The 16225-nt window shown below is 41.6% G+C and overlaps 1 pseudogene; it reads left to right on the forward strand.

Annotated features, from left to right (window-relative positions):
• Positions 1-13688: 13688 nt before the first annotated feature.
• On the forward strand, positions 13689-14184 carry LOC116073626 (annotated as a pseudogene).
• Positions 14185-16225: the final 2041 nt, after the last annotated feature.

The raw sequence follows: 16225 nt of genomic DNA on the forward strand, positions 1-16225 counted from the left end.
CGGGGGGAAGAGAGAGAGGGGGGAAGAGGAAGAGGAGCGAGGTGCAGGGGGGGGATGAGTAGAGTCATGCACTTGCACAAGTCAGAGAACAACCTCAGATGTTGGTCCCCTCTTTCCACTTTTGTTTGATTGTGTTCTTATCTGCTGCATGCCAGGAGATTCTTCAATCTCTCTTTCCTCTGGTAGGGTTTTACAGACATGCAGTTACCCTAGTTTTGCCTGGGTTCTGGGAACTCAAATGAAGGTCCTTGTGGTTACCCATTCCATGGGCAAGCACCAGGCCCTGATACTATTAATGATACTCTTATATGCTGCAGACAGGAGCCTAGCATTACTGTCCTCTGAGAGGCTCCATTCAGCAGTTGACTGACACAGATGCAGAGACCCACAGCCAAACATTGGATGGAACTCGGAGAGTCTTATAGAAGAGTTGGGGGAAAGATTGAGGACCCCAAAGGGGATAGGACCTCCACAGGAAGACCAACAGTGTCAACTAACCTGGACATGTGGGGATCTCAGAGAGTGATTCACCAACCAAAGAGCATACATGGACTGGACCAAGGTCCTGGCACATTTGTAGCAGATGTGCAGCTCCATCTCTATGTGGGTCCCCAACAACTGGAGCATGGGCTGTCCCTAAAGCTGCTGCCTGTCTGTGGAATCCTTTTCCCAACTGTGCTGTCTTGTCTGGTGTCAGTGAAAGAGGATGAGCCTTACCCTGCAGAGACTTGATGTGCCAGGGTTGGGGGATCCCTGGAGGAGGTACCCTCTTAGAAGAGAAGGGGAGAGGGGTGGGGAGAGGAACTATGTGGGTGTGGCGGTAGTGATCAGGATGCAAAATGAATAAATGAATGGGAGAAAAAGATATGACAGCCTTCAATTGAAGTCAAAGAGCTCTTCAAGGGTGGGAGAGGCTGTCTGTATGGTTTGGACTGACTGTGGAATAGGTGGACTTCGCTGGCTAAAGGCAGCAGCTTCCTCGGCCACCAATCCATTGTCCTCACTGCAGCTTCTCTCAGGAGTAGTATTTCTGCATCCTGCTGTGGTTCAGTCAGACTTACTATTTAACTCACACTATTACTATTGTGAAGTATAAGTGAAATAACTATTATAATTTTATTTTATAGCGCTCTGCAAATTCTTCATGAACCAAATATTCATGCATGTCTGTGGACTCTAAAGTTTTAAGAAAATGTTGATAACTGCTTGATTGTTAGCATTAATGCAACAGAACAAGAATAGTGTCATGAAACTGTATATTAATAGGAGAAAGCCTTGAAGAGGAATATTTTCAGGTGTGGCTTCTGGATTCTGTGAATCAGCAGAAGTTAGGGTGAGGTTCCAAAACTCTAGGGCCCTAGTCCAAATTTGCTTAGTTGTAACTGTTCAGCGTGAGACCTTCAGTGTTATGTTATTGTTATTGTTGTTTTGAGTTTACTCATTTATTTTTTCAAGTTTGTCGGGACAGGGTTTCTCTGTGTTTTCCCTGGCTGCTCTGGAGCTAGATACATAGACCAGTCTGACCTCAAACTCAGAGGTCTGCCTGTCTCTCCCTCTCAAGTGCTGGAATGAAAGGCGCATGCCACCACTGCCCAGCTAGTGTTTTCTAACAGGTGTCCCTGACATCAGTTCTTAGATACACCATAATCTGAGCTCCACTGAGAGTGGATTCCAGTAGTCTAAGAGTAAGAAACAGAAAATCCTCATTTATGTATAAGTCTAGAAATATAGAAGGTGTACGAGTGCCAGAAAGGAGAGGGAGTGGCAAAGGTAGTGGAATAGGGTCAGCCCTCGATCTTGGTCCTGCAGTCCAAGGATGTGGCCCAAACCCTCTTGGGCTAGTTGATGTCCAAGCCTGATGGTTAACCCCTGGGAGAGGGACTGAGTGCTGGGAGGGAGCATGCTCCTTCTATCTTCACCTAGCAGCCCAAGGCCTGAACCTCCTCTGCCTACTTTTGCAGATCTCGCCCAGGGGGAGACCAAGGGCCTAGGGCTGAGGCATCAGGGCTGCACACAGCACGTTGCTTGCTGCCTAGGCAGCTCTTCTGTTTTGCCCGCCTGACTGTGTTCTTTGGCTCCAGCTTGGCCAAGGGAAGTAGGCACCCAGCAGAAGGCGGTACCCTTCTCAGGGATGGTGATCTGGAGCCACAGGGCCAACCACTTAGGATAGAGAAAAGCATGAGGCAGGCTGCAGAGAGTGAGCTGGGCAGAGGCCATGGGTGCTGTAACCACCTCAGCCCTGACACACTTGGCTTGTTCCTCATAGGTTAAATGTCCCTACAGAGAACAGCTTGGCCTAGCATGGAAATAAGGTTGGAAAAACAGAATAAATGAATTGTATAGGGAGAGATGGGTTAGCGTTAAGGGCTCTTATGGCTCTTCTGGAGGATCCAGGTTCATGTCCAGCACCTACATGAACAGGTGACATGAATGGGAGTGACTCCCACTCCAGGGGATGCGGTGCCCTCTTCTTGCTTCTGAGGACACCAGGCATGCTCATGCATATCGGCAGGCAAAATTCACACAAAAGCAAGAAGAATAAGTCTTTTTTAAAAACCCAGACAAAAACTTTTAAAAAGTAAATTGGACATAAATGAGTTGTGCTAGAATGGCTATAAATGAATAAAGGCTGTAGTTATTTTTAGTTAATTTTTGAGTGATTGCTTTTGTGAAGAAGATAGATCTCCAAGTGACAGGAGGATCTCTGAAGGTTAATTAAGGTATATAATGTCATTGATGAGATAATTTAGTTATATTTGAATTGATGTAGTTAGAAATGCTGAAATAATTAGTAAAATATAGCTCAGGAAATAAGATATTACTAATGGATCGTTATGTGTGGCTATAACTATCCTTCATCCAATATAGGCAATAGATGAATATACCAAGAATTTTCATACCCAGGTCTGGTTTTAGTATATCTTATCTACTTACCAAAGAGCATGAACTAGTGGAAATTAAGATAAATGGTAATTTGAAGAGAACAGGAGTCTGTGCAGTTTCATAGCATGTTAGCATTATTCCTGATATTAGGTAGATTCACAGGCGACTTCTTGTCTTCAGAAGGGAAGTAGAGATGGTCAGTGTGCACGTGTTTCAGTGATCTTTTTAATTAATTTCTTGATCCTTTATTAACTACAAAATCCCTTTTGGCCCTTGGAGTTTTATCAGGATTTCTTATCAGTCTTATATAGAAGTAACCCATCACGTTCCATCTCATGTATTTTGTCTTACTTATTGATTTTGTTATCTGACAGATTTCATACATGTATAATGTATTCTGATGACTCTGCCTTCAGCCTCTCTCATCTCCCTCCATCACTAACAACCCCTTCTGGTTTCAAACCTTTGGCCCATTTCTTTTAACCATGGCTATGTGTGTGACAATTGAATTTGAACTACCCGCTGGAGCCTGGTGATGTTATCAGGGAGCACATGACTGAAGGCAGTGACTACCTCTCTCCCTCTATCTATCTGTATAAAAGAGATGAGCAGTGATCCCACCCTCCATTCATGCTTGGCTGCTGATGGGATCGCCTTTCTATAGACTCTGTGCAGACATCAGCAGCTGCTATGAGTTTATGTTGCAATGGTTGGATTTTACTCAGGAGACGATATCTTACAGCCCTCCTTCCTGCCTTCTGGCCCTCAACTTTTAAGGCTGTGTGAAGAAGCCTTATGTACCTTCACTAAGTTTTAAGCTGGACATTGTATAACAAGGAAAGAGTTAAATAGAGATACCCCACGTTGGTAAACTATGCTGCTTCCAGAGGACACAAGGGACTGAATAAAAATCTCAAGGGCAGGCATGGGATAATACCTTCTTATGAGTTATTGGCCAAGAAGGCTCCAAAGAGTCCCCAAACAGCTCAAGCTACTTCCATCACTCTTGGTTGTGTACCATATCCAGATGGTAAGACATTGTTGATGAAGACACTACTTGTTTCGGATGCAGGACACAGAGAAACCAACCTTGTCTGACCAGGAGATGCTAATGGTGCCCTGCAGGCTGCTGGGGAGAAAGAACTTCAGTGGTCTTACATAGTGCTGGACTCCATGTCCCAGTCAGGGTTTCTGTTGCTGTGAAGAGACACCATGAGCAAGGCAACTCTTATGAGGAAAGACATTTAATTGGGCCTGGCTTACAATTTCAGAGGTTTAGGCCATAATCATCTTGGCAGGAAGCATGGCAGCATGCATTGTAGGCAGACATGGTCCTGCAGGAGCCAAGAGTTCTACATCTTGATCTGAAGGTAGCCAAGAGAAGATTGTCTTCCACAGGCAGCCAGGAAGAGGGTGAAGCATGAGCACAGGTACTCAAAGCCCATCCCCACAAAGATACACATCCGCATGCATACCTGTGGAAATCAGAGATGTCTAATTTCCCTTGAAGGTGAAGATGGAGGTAGTTTTGAGCCACCTGATGTGAGTGCTGGGAACTGAACTCAGGTCCTCTGGAAAGGTAGTCACAGTCTTTTTTTTTTTTTTTTTTTTTTTTTTTAAATCAAGACAAGGTTTCATTATGTAGCTCTGACTGTCCTAGAACTCACCGTGCAGACTAGGCTGACATGGAACTCACAGAAATGTCCCTGCCTCTGGCTTCCTAGTGCTAAAATTAAAGGTGTGTACCATTCACCCAGGCTGCAGTACATATATTCTTAATGCTGAGCCACTGTTCCAGCCCCATATAATGTTTCTTTTGTAGTAAAAATGTGTTAAAATCTTTTGAGCACAAAAGCAAGCATGAATGATTAGCATCTTAAGGTTATGTGAAGTTGTTATATTCTCTTGAAAGTCCAACACATTGCCTGATGGCTATGCTGATAATGGCATCCTAAACATCAAAAAATATGTCTGATTAATTGCCAGTCTACTGAGATACCATTTTAAGAGGAATCTATATGGGCAGTCTTAAGCCTAAGGCAACTGAGAATCCTCCTAGGTTAAGATGAAAGAAACCAAACTATTTGAAAGTGTCAGAAGACTCTACCATATTCTAAATGCAGAAATAGCAGCTACCCACCCTTTCCATATGTAGAAGCACAGCCCCTGTTCTGTGTCAGAGGAAACTACAATGTATTTATATTTTGTTTTGCTTTTATAACCCATATCACTATCGTTTACAATGTTTTCCTTGATACAATACTGTTAGTATTTTTTAAAACAATACTTTGTTGTCTTTATTAGATGTATTCTTTGGGAGTTTGCAAAAGTATATAATCCTCTCAGGAAAATATTAAATATGTAAAATTCAAAGATTATCAAAATTATTGTGTTTTTTAATGAAACCACTGCTTTGTTACTTATTTTTTGCCCTTTCAGAAACTTAACAGTTTATTTAAAATCTAGTCACGTTTTACAAAGGTGACCAAATACAAACATAAAGTTTGTACAAATACAAATAGAGTGATACAAAAATAAATACAAATGATAAAGTTAAGAAAACAAAATTAAGTTACAAATGATCTAGCAACAACTAAATTTACAGTTTAGTTTTTGTTATTTTGAAACAGGGTCTCTGTATTCCAAGGTTGCCTGTAACTCCCCCTGTTGCCCAGGATGAGCTAAAATGAATGCTGTTCCTCTTGTCTTAGCCTTCTAAATTGGGAACTACAGAATAGATCCAGCATTCAGTACATCATACAACACATCAGCTCAGACTTTCTGTCATAAGGAAAAACTAAAACTAACTTACTTATATAATTACTTATATAACTTACTTGTATAAAAATCTATCAACATTTTTCTTTTCTTTTTTTATTTGAAGATTTATTTATTTTATGTATATGAGTACACTGTCACCGTCTTCAGACACACCAGAAGAGGACATCTGATTCCATTACAGGTGATTGTGAGCCACTATACAGTTGCTGGAAACTGAACTCAGGACCTCTGGTAGAGTAGTCAGTGCACTTAACCACACAGCCATCTCTCCAGCTCTATCAACATTTCTTATCTCTCTCATTTGAAATGAAAATAAGCTTTGTGAGGACCCGAGAGACAGCTCAGAGGTTAAGAGGCACCCATAGCTGCTCATCCAGAGGACCCAGGTTTGATTTCCAGCACATGCACAATGTCAAACAACTGTCTGTAGCTTCAGTTCCAGGAATTTCTGGTTCCCTCTTCTCCCTCCATGGTATACATGTGGTGCATATCCATACATGCAGGTAAAACATTCATACATATAAAGTAAAATATGTACATCCAAAAATTAAAAATAAGTTTTATAAGTGCTAAACTATTTTAGATTTTAAATCCTGACAGTGAACTATGTGTGTGTGTGTGTGTGTGTGTGTGTGTGTGTATGTATGTGAGCATGGATGTCTTTGTGTGTCATATACTGTAGTGTATCTGTAAGTGTATGAATGTGAATTTTTAAACGTATTGAAATTTATAACCTTGAGGCAAGTGAATGTGGTTATTGTATCTATTGAAGCAACGGTTTCAGTACTGTGGTGTGCCTGTTTAGTAGAGCTCCACATGTGAATCGGGTGGACCAGTCCATCCAGATGACAGCAACAGCAACACAAAGCCTACACATGTGAGTCAGGAGAACCAGTCCATCCAGATGACAGCAACAGCAACACAAAGCCTTTCATGGAGCTTGTTTCTCAGCATGCTGCTGCGTTTGTGTTTAGAAATGAAAGTAGAAATGTAGTTCTAGCGCTCTCTCTCTCTCTCTCTCTCTCTCTCTCTCTCTGTGTGTGTGTGTGTGTGTGTGTGTGTGTATGTGTTTATATTTTTCTCCTTAACATTTACTGCCAGACAGAGGTGTCACATGCCTTTAATTCCAGCACTAGGTGTGCACATGAACCACATGTGACCTTGGTGGTGCTTGAAGAAATCAGAAGAGGGAATAGAATTCCCTGTAACTGGAGTTTTGGGCTGGTGTGAGACACTAAATGGGTGTTGGGGATCAAACCTAGGTCCTTTCAGAAACAAGTGCTCTTAACCACTGAGACATTTCACCAGCCTAAAGCTTGTATATATTTTAAATATTTTATTTGTATGTCTGTGTGTGTTTAGTCTATGAATGCGGGTTCATGTGACCATACATTGGCATTTGGAGGCTAGAGAAGTCTGTTTTCTTGTTTTCCTAGACCTCTTTCTACCTTGCTATCAATGCAGGATCTCTGTCACTGAACCTCAAGCTCACAGTTTTAGTCTGGATGGTTAGCAAGCTGTGGGATCTGCCTGTCTCTGCTCCACAGTGGTGCTGTTACAGTGCTGTACAGCATTTCCTCTGAGATAAAGCACTTCATTTGGAAAGTAACCAGGTTAAGACTTAAGATGCTCTAAAAGGGAGGAGAAACATTCTGTCCTGCAGCAAAGCTCCTTATAATCCAGGAAGTAAACAATTCAGAAGCTTCAAGAAGTCCCTGAAACTGATCAGATACATTAAGCCCCAAGTTGCCCAAGTTTATGTAACAAGAAGGACTGCTGAGACACACTCAGACCAGCTGAGCTTCACAGAAGAGGTTCAGACCAACCCCTGTGCTTAAAGGAGACATTCTCCAACTCTTATAGTTGTCTGTGAGTTATGGGATGAGCTCCAGCATTCCAGCTTTTGTGATCCATTGTGGGGCAAGCTTTACATGATTCAGTTGCCTTTGACACAGTCACTTATGTAACCTTCCAACCACAATCTTATAAGTAATCCAATTAATGTTCACTGTTGGGGGCTGGGCTGAGGCAAGGCATTGATATAAGGAGAAGGAACACAATACTTCTCTAAAACTAGGAATATGCTTAGCGGAGCTGGTAATGGCCTGGAGCCAGGTCCCTTTGGGAGCTGTGGCTTCTGGTCCCGAGATCCCAACTCTTCCCACCTTACAGGGCTATGGTTACCAGTTCCAAGGCCTCTGTGTGCCTAACCTGTAATGTTCTTGAGATACTGTTCCCTCTGCACAACATTGCTTGATTAGCTTCCTGCTGGATTCATTCTATTTTCTTATAGTTTCTGCTGACTTCGTGGAAGCCTCCACTTCTCCTCCGGATATAGTGTAGAAGAATATACATACATGGCTGTATCAAAGGCAACTGCTTCATGTTCTTCTGAGTAACCTTTCTTGGCAATCGACGTAGCTTGTGCAAGACTTTCTGATCCCAATCTTATCTGTTCCCTTGTCTTCTGATCTCCTAGTTTCCTCTCTCTCTCTCTCTCTTCTCTCTGTTCTCTCTCTCCTCTCTCTCCCTCTCCCTCTCCCTCTCCCTCTCTACCCACCCCCCTTTCTCTCTCTCTTCCTCCATGTCACTGAAGAAAGAACAAGTCAATTCAGTGTGACTACTTTGATCTTTCACAATTCCTAATCTGGGGTAGGTAGATGTTTCTTCATGTCTTCCCAGGAACACCGCCAGCTCAATATACAGGGATATGTGTGTTTTTATGTTGATCCTGGGTATTTGAAATCAGCAAGGGCTCTTACCCACAGGACTACTTCCCCAGCCTCTGTTTGTTTTTTGTTTGTTTGTTTGTTTGTTTGGGTTGGTTTTTTGAGACAGAGTGTCACTATGTAGCCTTGGCTTTCCTGGAACTCACAGAGATTCACCTGTCTCTGCCTCCCAACTCTGGGATCAAATGTGTGCACCAATATGCCAAGCTTCCTTGTGTGTTTTAAAATTTTTATTCTTTTCAGATAGCAAACAAATTTTCTAATGGCATTTTCAAACATAGTTTATCATTTTTGATACTTCACTCTGCCCTCTTTCCCCTCATCTTCTTGCCTCTCCCTGTCCCTTGCCTCTCCCTGTCCCCTGCCTCTCCCTGTCCCTTGACACCCCATTGCCTCCTTTCTGCTCTCATGTCACATGTGTTCTACTATCCCCGCCTCCATTATCCAATACACCCTTTCTACCTCCCATATCCTCTTTATAATTTGCAGTCCATATCCACACTCATTCACAATTATCTGTATTCATATATGTAAACATTAAAAGCAAGTATTCCCAGGGCTTGGCGATGGCTCAGATATTCAGAACTCTTGCCACCCTTGCAGGGGTAGAGCTCAGTTCCTATCACTCACTCCAGCTTGCTCACAACTGTCTATAAAAGCTGATCCAGGAGATGTGACACCCTCTTCTCGTCTCCTCCTGCACATGCACATGTTCTCAGAGACACATGTGTACAAATACATTCCTGATCCTGCTCTTTCTTTCTCCTGAGTGCTGGGATCATTGGTTTGCAGCACCGCAAAAGACAGAGTTGTCTCCGTTAAACCAGCTGCAGTCTGGATTAATGGAGACACCTGCTATGTACCAGGAAGTGAGTCTCAGGGACTGGGGACTGGGCTCTGCTCACGATGCCACTATGACAGGACAGTCTGCTACCTTTTCTTTGTTGGCTTTGCTCATAGTACTCTTCCTTGTAAATGTACTGCTATATAACGGAAATCTGAAGTAAATTCAGAATCCAAAAACAGAAAGGATAGCTGTAAGATTTAGTTAATATTTCCTGTGAAAAGCAAGCAAATTCATCACAATGTCTTTATTATAAAGCATCTTGACCAAGCCAGCTCAGTCATTCAACAGGGTCTCAAGCGAGGGAGTGAGGATTGAAAAAGAAAAACAGACGAAACTATAACATGACTCCAGCTCGTACTGAGGCTGAAGCAGCTTTATTGCTCTAGCCTGCTTTTATATTACTCTAAGTATATCCAAAAAACATGGTCAGTTCTAAGATCAAAGACAAAGTAATCAAGTGAAGTAGTGAAGATCACACAGAGTCATCAAGTAAAGCAGTAAGCACACAGCTCCATGGTCACTATTTCTGATATTCTTATTTGAGTCCAGGGACAGATGCCAAATTCCTAGAAGTGACACCAAAAGCTCTCAACAGCTCCCTGCTTTTTATTTCATAGACAAGACTGTGCCTGCCTTGGGTAATTCTGACAAGAATGCCTTCCTTACCTGTCTTGGAATTTATATTTTCAAAAACAATGTAATTCTGTCTTAGGTCAGTAAGGCACTGTACAGAAAACTACTCATATTTGACTGCCAGCCTGTTAGATTAATAACTCTGGCTGGGGGTTCATTTTTAGTTTTGAGCCATGGATTTTGGGCACACAACATGTTAATGTTGTTAAAGGCAAGCTTTATCACAATGGGCAGAAATAAAAGTATTCCCAGGACAAGGGGGGGCTAATATGATCGAGTTATTTAAGGCATTCTTGAAGCTTGACAAGACGGAAATACTGACCTTAAGCCATGAATCAGGATGACCAAGATAAAAGGAATGTTGCTGGGCTCTATTTGGCCCTGGTTTGGGCCTTGAGGACAAACCTGAGCCTGGCTCAAGTTTGGTAAATTGTCTCAATCACTTCTGTACTGGAGTGACTCAGCAAACCTGCTTAAGCCTGCCTTTGCCTAGCTCCTGCTGACTTAGAGTAACTGTTGGCTCCTTTGTCAACTTCCCCCTACCCCCTTCGTCATCTCAGCAAAAAACTCCACCTCCTCTCTCAGCCCTTTATAAAGAGAAGATTGCTACATTAAAACAAGTTCCTGCTTTGACAGACTCCCAGCTTGGAGTGGTTATTCTCTGGAGGCAGGATCACCATCCTGCTCAGCCCTGAGAGGCTCCAGAGGCTCTGCTGGACCGGGTTCTCTCCCTCTCGCCTGGTTCTTCCCGCAGAGAGCCTGCCCGGCAGAATGTCATGCATTCCTGGGCTGAATTTTACATTGAGCTTTGTATTCCTTAAATTCATGATCTCCTTACACAAAGTTAAGCTATCCAGAGAGGTGTTAGAATTATGCCAAATACCCTGCATGTGTCTTTAAATTTTCCATTGGTATTTAGCATGACACTCAAGATGACTTCATACTCTTAAACTCAGAACCTCCTCTCCAATAGTTTGAATAGTATCATAAAGAGTGTCCATTTGTTGTTCTACAAGTCTGAATCTTCTTGAATACTCAGAGCATTAGTAAAATTTTTTGCTAAATGATTAACAAAAGTAGTTGTCTTAACTTCTTGTGCCAAAGCAATTGCATAAGCAGTGATGCTAGCTATTAATGTAATCAAAGCTGCTATACCTGCAATAATCAAGCCCACTACCCTTTTGCTTTTGCTTAAAGTCTGACTCACTTCTTCCAGTATTTGCAAGTCTTTTTCAGAATACCAAGGTCCTGTAATACAGGCAATAATACAAAAGCTGGTTGATAAATCACCATAACAGACATGCTGGATTTCAATACATTAACACAATTGGAAAGAATACAATCAATATAACTTACATTAAATACTGTAGAAAAACAAAAATAATTTTAACCTGACCCATTAATAAGAGATTCCAATTTTAAAGAAATACAGAAATACACCCATCATTTGTACTATTCTTTACAAAGCAAACAGAAATTCCATCACCAAATGCATTGAAAGTCATGGTCTTATTATAAGTTGGCTCCTCTGTCTAGGGAGATCCAAACACAAGAGTCTCCGGTCTGGACCACACTGCTGGATGTATCAGTGGTAAGTCAGGAACATAGGCTCAATATAGCTTCCCTATCACCATTGTCAGGGCACTCTGCAAGTTCATGGTCAGCAACATTCTTTGTCCCAACATCAGCATGTCTTACCAATCACTCTGGCAGCTACCTGCAGAAAAACCACAAACATGCCCTCTTCCCCATATTAATGCCTGATTAGGATCTTGCCATATGCCAGTAAGTGGATCCTTCCATTTCACCTAAACATAAATATGTTGAATTGTAGGGTGCCATAGACACTCAGCAGAGAGTTCCTTGGCATCCAAATTTTTAAAGATTTAAATAAACTTGTGGTGTTCAGGGTCATAATCCCCCCTTTTTTATCTTATGAAGATATTGTAATTTGTAAAGCAAAACTAACTTTGTTTTTGTTTTTGTTTTGTTTTGTTTTTTGAGACAGGGTTTCTCTGTGTAGCTCTGGCTGTCCTGGAACTCACTCTGTAGACCAGGCTGGCCTTGAACTCAGAAATCCGCCTGCCTCTGCCTCCCAAGTGCTTGGATTAAAGGTGTGCGCCACCACTGCCCCGCACAAAACCAATTTTTAACAGTGTATTATTTTCATGTTACAAAGTTTGGCTGCCAGTTCTTCTATATGAATGCATGATTGCCACAGAACACCCCCGTTGGGTATGGGGGTCCCTGGAATGAGGGTCCTTGAAGCTAGGTGGATAAGGATTTGGTGGTGACAAACATAAACAAACACTGAGGAAGTTTGATTGTGAGTTATTTTGCAGTTCTCAAGCAGGGGTTTTTATACATTAAAAGAACAAATATTGCAACTCTTAGAGATGTGTTCAGTGAAGCAGTTACAAATACCATCATTATCATTTGTTACAGTAAAGCACAAAAATCAAGCAAACGTTACAACTCTGAAAAGATGTATTCAGTGAATCACAAGAAGAACAGGTGACATCATGGTTAATAGAAATCATCCAAGCATTACAACTCTGAAAGCATGTATTCAGTGAGGCAGCCATCCAAGGCTAGTGGCATATTTCCAAGAGCAGGTTAATAAATCTTTATGGTCAATTATCATTTAACATCTAATGCCTGATTTTTTTTTTTTTTTATAAATCTTCAATGAGTGAATTTAAACTATTTTAATTCTTTTTATTTAAGGCTTTCTTTACCATATACCAAATCCCACCTCTGATAAAACATGTGTAGCCATATGAAATTTTATTGTTGGGAAAGTTTTTATCTGTTATAATACTACTATATAATTTTATAAATGATTTATAAAGTAAAGCATTGGTTTCTCCAGAGATAAGGTCATGTTAGTGACCCCATTTCAAGGGACAGTTTCTTACCCATTATTCTCGCTTAAGATCTTGGCCTAGGCTACCAGGAACATGTAAATAAGAAAAGGAATAAAAGAAAACAAAACACATAGATTGCCATGAGAACTATGGCTCAATATTTTGCTCTGGTCAAGAGTTCTACAACCGGCTCCAGGAGACCTCCTTTTGAAGTCTACCACCTCAGTCTGTGGAACTTGTCACACAGATCATACTGGGGTTGGTGTGGCACATGATGGTGCGGCTTTTAATACCTCATTAAAGAAACGTTTTAAATCTTATCTCTCTCTTTTTAAAAAGATTTATGTGTTTATTTTATGTATATGAGTTCACTGTAGCTGTACAGATGGTTGTGGGCTTTCATGTGATCATTGGGAATTGATTTTTTTTTGTAGGACCTCACTCGCTCTAGTCAACCCTGCTTGCTTGCTCCAGTCAGCCCCACTCACTCAGTCCCTGCTCTCTCTGGCCCAAAGATTTATTTATTATTATACATAAGTACACCGTAGCTGTCTTCAGACACACCAGAAGAGGGCATCAGATCTCTCATTACAGGTGGTTGTGAGCCACCATGTGGTTGCTGGGATTTGAACTCAGGACCTTCAGAAGAGCAGTCAGTGCTCTTATCCACCGAATCATCTTGCCAGCAATTAAATCCTATCTCTTAGGAGTCTGGTTTCTAGGACAAAAATTTTCCCAGTTTAGAGATATCTTTAAAAACCTGTTTCCCTGGGTTGGTTCATGCCATGTGCTGTTGTCTAGAGTGACTCCAATCCTGAGTTACCAGTTTTAAGCCAACTTTTTGTATCAATGTTACAAATTTTTAACATGCCCAATAATGTATAAGCCAATAATCTATAAGCAAGACATAAAGAACATTTATACATTTAAGACCAGTCAGAAACAAACATGAAGTGAGTGGCCACACACATCTTATATATTTAAACTAGACAAAATTTTCTTATTTTTTCTAGCTGTAATTTCAAGAAAGGAGCACCTTGTCACCTGCTGAACCTAATAATCACAATCACAGAGATTTTCTAGGAGAAACACCATCAGCTTCCTTACCAATGAAGTCAGAAGCTGCTGGCCCCTTTAAGAGCAGCTTGTCGCCTGAGAAAGGCCAAGAAGGAGGCGCCACCCATGGAGAAGCCCAAGGTGATGAAGACGCACCTGAGGGACATAATCATTCTCCCAGAGATGGTCGGCAGCAGGTGAGTATGTACAACAGCAAGACCTTCAACCAGGTGGAGACCAAACCAGAGATGATCTGCCACTACCTGGTGGAGTTCTCCATCACCTACAAGCCCGTGAAGCATGGCCGGCCCAGTATCGGTGCTACCCACTCCTCCCGATTCATCCCCCTCAAGTAGCCGAGGCCAATAAAGACTTGGTTTTTGGTCCCGAGGGGCGGGGGGAGGGGGAGGAAGAGCAGCTTGTACAGATAATCAGCTCCTAGCAGGGCTTCTCCAGCTGTGCTAGACTCCTAGCTACAGATGCAGGGCAACTTATCAGTTTTTGTTGTATAAATTGAGACAATTTTTATTTTAATGAATTAAGACTAAATCAAGGGGTGGACAGCCAGCAGATAAAGTTTTAACCATTTTTTTCTTTTGAACATGAAACACAGAGCAACAATCACACAGCAAAACAAAAACACAGACATAAACTGAAAGACATGGACAGATTGGAGTGCCAAGGACAGACAATACACAGAGAGGGAAGAGAACTAGATGTGCCAGAGGGACCCAGGTATCCTAAGGGATCCAGAACCAGTGGGAGCCAGAGAGGAAGCAGGATGTCTCCTGACCTCCTTCTGTCCCTGGGAGAGCTCTGGAACAGCCTATGTTCACATTCCTTCTCTTTTGCCAAAGTGTCCCAGACAGAGGGGACAACCACTTTTCTGAAACCCATTCTCTCTCTCATGTAAACTGCCTCTAATCAGGATCCAAACACTAAAAGCATCTATGAAAATTATCTTCATTCCTTTACATTTTAACATTACTCTAAATGCATACACAAAATACATTCTGCCATTACCTTGTCCCATTCTTAAAAGGTTTATTCTAAATCTGCTTTATTTTCCTTTATCTTTCATTTAAATTCTACCATTATCTTATCTCTTTTTACAAGGTTTATTCACCGCTGGCCCAAATCTTTCATTTCCCTTTTTGAGCACTCCTCTCTCAGTGGTGTCCTTCTCTATATCCCCCCTTACTTGAGCTCCAACGTTGAGGCACCATCTGACCAAGCCAGTTCAGTCAGTCAACAGGGTCTCAAGTGAGAGAATGAGGATTGAAAAAGAAAAACAGGGCTGGAGAGATGACACAGAGTTAAGAGCACTGACTGCTCTTCTGAAGGTCCTGAGTTCAAATCCCAGCAACCACATGGTGGTTCACAACCATCTGTAATAGGATCTGATGCCTTCTTCTGGGGTATCTGAAGACAGCTACAGTGTACTCATATACATAGAATAAATAAAAATCTTTAAAAAAAAAAAAAAAAGAAAAAACAGACAAAATTATAACATGACTCCAGCCTGTACTGAGGCTGAAGCAGCTTTATTGCTCTCCAGTCTGTTTTTATATTATTCTAGGTATATCCAAAAAAAGCAAAACAAAACAAACAAATAAAAAACAAAAAACATAGTTCTTAGATCAAAGAGAAAGTAATCAAGAGAAGTAGTAAACAAGAAGATCACACAAGAGAGTCATCAAGTAAAGTAGTAAGCAAAAGGATCACACAAGGTAATAATTAAAGTAGTAAGCAAAGTCGTAAGCCCCATGGTCACTGTTTCTGATATTCTTATCTGAGCCCAGTGACAAATGCCAAATTCCTAGAAATGGCACCCAAAGCTCTCAACAGCTTCTTACACAGGAAGGCTCATTTTGGAGGACCTTGTAGACTTATATTTTTTCAAAACCTACTTTTAATAGGGGTTCTTAAATTCTTTAACCACCCTCTTAGCCCACCATCTACCAGAGGTAATGGAAAGGAAAGGCTAATAGGGCAAAAGAATCAGCAGTAGAGCTTGATTCACTCACAAACACCATTCACGAATCAGCAATGACAATTCAATCCAAAGTAATCTACAAGGCTCTGCCAATCCGCCCAAGTCCATGGACTACCACCACAAATTCTTTGGTTACATTTCTCTCTGTGAAGTTACAACAAATGCTGACCAGCAAAGAGTGGCAAGGCAAACCAATACCAGAAAGTGTTGTCAGCAAAGATCAGTGTCCGCAAAGCCCAATGATGACCAGCAGAGTGGCAAGGCAAACCAACACTACACAGTGTTGTCCACTGTCTGTTGGGTTATCCTTATACCCTTTCCAAACATCATGGTGTTCTCTCAAGTGTCCGCTCTAACACAACATCGCATGCCCTTTTTCCAGGCAGCTTTGAAAAAAAAAAAATCACACGTCTCTTCTCAGTAAAACATCCTC

This window comes from Mastomys coucha, unplaced genomic scaffold (genome assembly GCF_008632895.1).
Source record: "Mastomys coucha isolate ucsf_1 unplaced genomic scaffold, UCSF_Mcou_1 pScaffold23, whole genome shotgun sequence".
NCBI classification, from domain to species: Eukaryota; Metazoa; Chordata; class Mammalia; order Rodentia; family Muridae; genus Mastomys; species Mastomys coucha.